We start from the raw sequence: 7,927 nt of genomic DNA, 5'->3' as shown, positions 1-7,927 counted from the left end.
GATCACCCAGGATGCCAAGGTCTCTGCTGCAATAACCATGTATAAGATCCAGCTGCAGATGGCTACGGAGGCTCAGGATCCTGCCTTCCACAAGAGCACATGGGATGTAGAGGGTTGGAAGGCGAGGCTGGCAGAGTTGGAGGATGATGATGAAGCTGAGGAGATCCCGATGATTGAGGGTGGAGGCGCTGGCAAGGATCTGTTAGAGCATGTGAGATCGTTGGTACTTGTACTGGATTAGTTTAGTTGTAGTTTGTATGCCTTTTGAATGTTTAGGGGGTTGTTTTGTAATTATCTAGAAGTAATATTCCTGACCTAGTGTAGTTAAGATTCCAGCAAATTTATAAATTTGCTGGTTAGTCAGGATGCTAGTATAAATACCCCAAGCATTGTAACACATTCAAGCTTTTGGCTCTTGGTGGAATCAAGTGTTGTTTACATTCTTATTGAGCTTTGATCTGATTTCCAAGGTTGTTTATTGTTATATCATTCTGTTTGGATTCAATACAACACTAGTTGTATTCCTCAATCCATTAGCTTCACCTTCATCTTCATTCTTGATATTTCTTGACTAGTCATAGTTCAAACACTTAATCAATAGGTGTTTTGGACTAAAACAACCAACCACTGTGATCCGGATACGTTTTGGGAACTACAACTTGGTATCAGAGCCTCGGTGGCTCGTTTCAGTTTTCGGTCCGGTCGGGTCTTTACCGGAAAACCGCTGGAGACGTAAAACATTTGTAGATCTATGTGTGTTCAGTTATTTTCGATCTGGCGGGTTTGTTTAGCTGTGAATTTATTGTTCCCAGCGTGTTTGTTCTTTAAGAATGGTGAAGAGACAAGCTGGTGTGGTTGAAAATCTGGGTTATTCACAGCAGCGAATTTATGGTATGTTTTATTTGTTCTTCGAGCGACTTTTATCCAGTTGAGTAGAAATAGAGATGAAATTCTTTTTGGCTCCATGGGTTTTAAAATATTATTTGCCAGGAGTTGTGAAAGTAAGGTTATAGATCTGAATGATTTTGTTCGAGATATCATAGAAATGGATCTGGGTGCGTTGGTTTGTAAACTCGGTCAGATATCAATGATTTATTGATGTTTTATTGGATCAATTTTGTTGTCAGCGGTTTATGGTGAATGCACATGGTGTTTACGGTTATAGATATCAGCGACCGAACCAGGGTTTGCAAAGAAGAAGACATCGGGTTTGGGTTTATAAACTTTGGCGACCAGAAGAGGTGGTCTTTATCGGCCGATGACGGTTGTGTCTGCCGTGTTTCCTTTTTAACTGGAATTGGTAAACGGCCGGTCGTTATTTTTCCGATCAAGAGTGGTTGACGGTTTGGGTGATGGCAGAAAATGGTCTATGGTAGGGATTGGTGGGATGATGGTTCACGGCGGCGCATTTTGAGCGATGCGCATGGTTGATGATCAGAATTTATTTCGTTGGTGATAATTGTTTCCGGCCGGCGAATAAATTCCGATGAAGACGGCTGGTGCACATGTTTGCAACTAGGGTTTACGTTTGTATGGGCTTGAGTGCATGATGGGCCAATGATTGGCATAAAATTTTAAGCCTGAATATTCTTTAGGCCCACCATGTTGGCTTGAAACAATTTTCTTGCACAACTGTCAGAACAATACAAGTTATATTTTTATTGTTTTTCTCTGATTGAATGGGTGGCGGGACCCACATGAAGACACAGCATGGATTAATTTTTATTGGGCCCACGAATACATCAGATTTATTTCAAGGTCGGGTCTTAAAGAAGTTCATTTGTGGGCCTAGATATTTGATGTAATTTTGGGTCGGAGAGTTAATGATATATTTTTGGGCCGGGCGTACAAGATCATTAAATGGGCAAAAAGAAAATTTGGGAAGTATAAGGGAAATGTTGGACCAACTCTTTTTTGCAACAATGGGGCTTTAAAGTTTTGACCGAGTTGAATTTTTTTTAATGAAGCTAGTTATCCTATTTCGATCATTGGAGGTTCGAGCCTTTATCACATGCCAATTATAGTAGAGATGATCAATCAAGCGTAAAGCTTATACATAGTGGAAGTTGCTGATTGAGTTTGAGTCTTGAATTAATTTGGAGGGTCTATATTTGCGGGGGAAAACGACAATGAAAGATTTGGGATATTTAGCCGATTTGAGAAGATTCAAAGACAAAGTCAGATATACTTTAGAAGATCAAATGAAGAATTGATAGCATCATTCTCGGGGGAATATTGTTGGGTCAAATTGGAGAATGATGCTATCAATTACGGCAAGTTTATTAGCGACGTTATTGTTCGTATGGTGTAGCGAGTTCATTTGATATGTTTTGTATGTTTTAGCGTCTTTAGGAGGTTTTCCAAGCAAGAGGTGGCTTGCTTGGAGGACAAGGCTCAAGGGGCTATATATAGATTACTACACCTCATTTGTGAGGTGTGCATTTTGTGAGCCACCACCCCGGGGGAGCTCACCCGGGGTGGATTATCTTGTATGTTCTTATCAAATCAATCAAATATCTATGTTACAATCATTAAAGTTTCCATCTTTCTTGTTTATTATCGATTGTTTTTGGCTCGAATCACCCGTCTCACTATTTTTCACCGAACCGAGACTGAAATCGGATCGTTACGGACCTATCACTTTTTTTTTTTTTTTAACTTTAAAAAAATAAACAACCCAACAGAATTTATATAAATCCCAAACAAAATAACCAACAATCTTCAAATCATAAAAATCCACCTAGCCAAACACCCAAACCAAATCAATTTAAATATCTTACTGCCATAACATACTACATAAAAAGTCATACCACAAACCATCCCAATAACAAGTCAAGATCATTCTATTGAGAGACCCGCCAATTGGTTAGCGGCACCACCAGCTGCCGCCTGCTGCTGTTGAGAAACATTCCTCAAAACCTCCTTAGCTTCTGCAACCTTTGCTTTGAGAGCATCAGGGGATTCCAACAAGTGAAGAACTTCAGTTTGATCCATTTCCAGAAGCATCCCTGTTATCTTTGCTGCTGACTCCGGCTCCAGCTGTTCCACTAGTGGATATAGATTTTCTCCCAACATCGTCCTCTGCTCAGATGGGGAAGCATTTGCAAGTGCAGAAGCTAAAGCACCGATAGGAATTGGTTGGGAGATTGCAGTGTCACGCAATGGAATGACTCCACTCATGTCATATGGAACAGACACCATGCCTGCACCACTCATGGAAGGATCAGGTGCATTGCGTCCTGGAGGGTACCGGTACACCCTTCCCCGTGGCATCATCTGCTGATGCATAAGGGGAACAGGCTGCTGGTTTTGCTGAGCAGGACGTCTGCCAGCTGGGCGTTGACCTTGCTGAACCATTGGCATAAAGAAGTTGGGGATTGGAGCCCCACCAGGCCTCATACCTGGTACAAGTTGCTGCTGATACCCAAATCCAGGTTGGGGAGGAATGAATGTAGGCTGTTGACCATAGAATATTTGTTGACCAAGACCTGGGCCACCAGGGGGTACATTGGCATACGAGGAGCTACAGTAGGTGCCATAGCAATTGGCCGCATTTGTGAGAACTGTGCCTGCAACCTTGCCCTTCTATCTTCCTTGCGTTGTGCAAGTGCAACATAAAGAGGCTTGCTACCAACCATCTTTCCATTCATCTCAAAAAGTGCTCTAGATGCTTCTTCAGAAGTTGAAAATGCAACAAAACCTGATCCTTTGCTTGCTCCATTAGGATCTCGCATAACCTTGCATGAAGTTATGGTACCAAAAGAAGAAAACAATTCCTTGAGGTTTTCATCATCAATCGTGTCATCTAAATTCTTTATGTACAGATTTAGCCCTTGTGATTTATCAACTGCCTCCTTCATACTCTGCTCAAATCTTTGCTTCAACTCCTGTTCCCTTTCATGTTTTTTCTGTGCTTTTCCAACATACCATTCTTTATTATCAAACTTTTGACCATTTAAAGCATCAACCGCTTTAGCAGCATCCTCAGCATTCTCAAAATTAACAAATCCAAAACATTTGGAGTTCCCATCAGCATCTTTCATCACAACAGCACTGGTAACAGTTCCATATTCACTAAATATTTTGTTTAAATCCTCATCAGTTGTTGATTCTGACATATTTTTGACATAAATATTTGTGAACTTTGACTTGTCAACAGCCAATTCTCTTTCTTGCTTACGCAAAAAGGGCCCCACGTATACTTGTTTGTCATTTAGAAGCATGCCATTGAGCTTTTCAATAGCTTTTTGTGCAGCTTCTTCACTGTCATACTGCACAAAACCATAGCCCTTTGATTGACCAGCTGAATCTGTGGCTATCTTGCATGAGAGAATGTTTCCAAATGTAGAAAAGGTGTCATGTAGTGCTTTCTGGTCAATCGCCTTATCCAAATTCTTGATAAATATGTTTCCAGAACTACTTTTGCGTACACTAGGATCCCGATGGGAATACATTATTCTGATTGGCTTTCCGTTCAGAGGTGTGAAGTTCAGCACCTCCATTGCCCTTGCAGCATCTTGAGCATTGGCGTAGTTGACATAACCGTAACCAAGCGACCGCCTAGTGGACATATCCCTGCAAACTCGAACAGAAACCACCTGCCCTAGCTGGTTAAACAGATCATACAGCTGTGAATCCGTCACATTCCACTCCAGATCCCCAACATACAACGACGTCGGCACAAACTGCTGACCACCACCACCACCAACCGCCTGAGCTTGAGCTTGAGCCTGAACCTGAGCAGCCATCTCAAAACCCTAGATAAACTATTTTTCCCCAAACAATTTTTAAATATTTTTTTTTGGATTTTTCAACTTCCCTCTCCCCTTATTGACGTAAATCCAGACTCAAAAATATAGATAAATAGACGAAATTTGAAGTCCGAACGAAGCGAACCCTAATTTTTTTCAATTTTGTGCTTTTCTTCGCTAGCGAACATAGCGAAGACAGCGTAGATATCAAGTCTTGAACGCGAGTTCAAGCACCGTGTCATTTGATCTAATTCGCCCGGATGGCGAGAAAGATCGTGATCTCCGCTGACAAATCAGTTCCGGGTAAAAACCATGTTTTCGTTAAATTCGCTAGCGGATTTAACTTGTCTTTCCGATAATCTGTGTCTATGGCCAACATTAGCGAAGAAAATATCTGATCAGGCAGCGAAGTTGTTATATATTCAATTTTTTTAATTTATTTCTTTTTCATGTTTAAATTGAATATGTCTTATGTAAAGTCAATTTTGTACATAGTCTATCTGGTATCCGCACACTCTAACTTGCCTCGTTTTCTGTGCAGTATGGTGAAAGTACTCGAATGGGATAAAACCCTCAAGCATAACCAGAGTATAAATCTTAATCTAGTTCCAACCGACTTCGAGGACGTATCTAGATGGGTTCACGATAGCAGAATTAGTTATGCAGTGGAGACTTCCGTTCCTGTCTACCCTCTTCACATTCGAGAATTCTGGGAGAACGTAAAGCTGGAATCAATTAACAACAAACCGGGAATCTCTTCAACAGTACGCAATAAAAGAGTTGAAGTGACAGAGGAAAGGGTACGTAAAGTTCTGAAGTTCAAAGACAACAGTAATGAACCACAAAGCATGAGTCAAGACGATATTCTTGACGGTTTCAAAGGAATGGGATACGCAGGGGATTTTAGAAATAAGAAGGAGATTAAAAGGGGCGGTCTAACTCAGGATTGGAGGTTTATTGTTTATGTAATTTCGACAAGTCTAGCGCATCGAAAAGGCGGGTTTGATGGCTTAAATTTGGAATGGTCTGCAGCTATGCTGAGCCTATGCACAAATCAAAAATTCAATCTCTCTGGATTAATTTTCAATTATATGAGAGAAAATGCAAATGGAGCGACTTGGGCGATGTATCCGAGATTTATTCAGATGCTCATAAATGATCAGCACAAAGAAATCCCCAATGACGGAAATACCTACAAATTCCACGTGCCCACAAGTAGACAATATACTGAAATCAAAACCAACGAATGGGTTTTGTTGCACGACTGGATGTACAGAGCTGAAAGACTACCCATCATGAAAGCTGCATATCAGAGGTACAAAGAAGGGGTCAAAGCTAAACAACAGAAAGCAGCACAAGCACAGGCCGAAGCAGCCGCCAAAGAAGGAAGTAGCAAAGAAAAACGAAAGGGCAAGCAACCTGCAGATGAAGAACCTCCTAAGAAGAAAAAGACAACAGGAGGTTCTGAACGTTTGATGAGTTCTGCAATCAGGGCGGCACAAACTGAAGAGCAACGCAAAAATATTCAAGATCTGAAAGCCATTCATGTAATGCAGGAGAAAGAGAAACGAGAAAAGAGCCTGAAACGTAAAGAAATATCTTCTTCCGAGATGCCCGAAGTAGTTCCTGAAGAAGTTCAAGACCTCAATGATTTCGTTGATCAAATTCTTGTTGATCCTGACGAGGCACAAGCAGGCGAAGGTACTTCAAAGGTTTCCCCAGTCAAACCCACCAGAATCTCAAAACCACCCGTTGTTCCACAAAGGCTACGACCATTTCAAGACTTGTTCGATCGATTGATAAAGGACACCGGGCCTTCCGTGGCGAAAGAAATTTGTTTGTTAAAGAATCAAGTCAATGATACAAACATCCTGAGAGAGAAACTTAAGGATCAGAGAAAGAAGAACAAGGAAATGACGGCATACATGGCCAAGCAAGCCAAGTTTGTCAGATTTCAGCAAGCCAGTTTGGAGAAGATCTACAGGATGATGCGGGGAATATGTGAAAAAGCGAACATTGAGCCGATGTTTACATTTGATGAAATCTTCAATTTTGAAGCTTTCATTCAAGAAGAAACGGCTCGCAAAGAAAAGGAAGCCGAAGCAAAGAAAAAGAGATTAGAGTCGGTTGACAAGGCATTGGAGGGAAACGAAAGCGAAGAAGAGGAAGCAGATCGAGAAGTCATGCCACCAACCTTTGTTGAGTGGGGGCTAGAAGACGAGGTCTTATATGAGCAAGAAGACGACAAGACATTTGCTCCTGAACATCCCGAGTGGTTCAGAAAAGAACGAGAAAAGCTCCCTGATCTTCATCAAGTGATAAAGGTCGTTAAATCTGAGGAAACTGAGAAAATAATTAGCTGGATGTATGATAACCTCAGGGGCATGTTTGTAGTAAAGAGACGGGGTGGTGTGATACAATATTTCGCAACAGGATTTGATCTTTTCTCGCTCCCAAGGTGGGATTTAAGAGAGCTTGGGCGTATGAATTTGCTCAATCATGGTGACAGAGGCATCGGAAGAGACTTTGAACGTCTAATTACAAGTGAATGCGACAAGAACTTCCCGAATCATGCCCCACAGCGCCCAAGACGCCGAGTGTCCAAAACTTCTTTCGATCCAGTAACAGGCAAGGGAAAGGTGACGTGGGTTATTAACCCTGCTAAAGTAGTCACCAGAGTCAAGCTTCCGGAAGAAATCCCTGTGGCACTTAAGGATTTCAAGAAATGGTTCTACGATAGTCAAACCGGTGAAGCTGTAATAAGGTCGAACGACAATGTTGATATTCGAATACTGGATCCTATGGACGTGTTTCAGTTCGGGCTGTCTGATCTCACCATGCTGAATGCGAGTCGTATCAATGTCGGAGCTGGAAATGCAAATCTTGAAGAGGCAGCACTGTTTCAGCGAGCAGTGGAGCGTGCCTGGAGATTGAAAAGGGAGATGCTCGACATGGTAGACAAAATAGAGAAGCGAAAAGAGAAAGAGCAGAAAAAGAAAGAAGGTCGAAGGAAAAAGAAACACGAGAAAACCATGGAAGGAAGCTCTGCCTCAACTGTAGATCCATCCACCACCGACTCTCAAGCCACACCAACACCTCCGGCCTCATCCACATATGAGGCCACTAAGGAGGACCCAAAATCAAGTGAAGCCGTCATTAATCAGGAACCTCCGGTA

General features: G+C 41.9%; 1 long non-coding RNA gene and 1 pseudogene across 1 annotated transcript; one reads left to right on the top strand and one right to left on the bottom strand.

The window, feature by feature from the left end:
- Positions 1-553: 553 nt before the first annotated feature.
- On the top strand, positions 554-2,536 carry LOC110890409. The gene is made up of 2 exons (XR_002564484.2): positions 554-891; positions 1,128-2,536. It is a non-coding gene; the product is annotated as an uncharacterized LOC110890409 (long non-coding RNA).
- A 156-nt stretch (positions 2,537-2,692) lies between these two features.
- LOC110890408 lies at positions 2,693-4,925 on the bottom strand (annotated as a pseudogene).
- Between the last annotated feature and the right edge of the window lie 3,002 nt (positions 4,926-7,927).

Source organism: Helianthus annuus, chromosome 11 (assembly GCF_002127325.2).
Source record: "Helianthus annuus cultivar XRQ/B chromosome 11, HanXRQr2.0-SUNRISE, whole genome shotgun sequence".
NCBI classification, from domain to species: domain Eukaryota; kingdom Viridiplantae; phylum Streptophyta; class Magnoliopsida; order Asterales; family Asteraceae; genus Helianthus; species Helianthus annuus.
The sequence above is the reverse complement of the archived record's forward strand: the minus strand, read 5'-3'. Positions and strand labels throughout refer to the sequence as shown.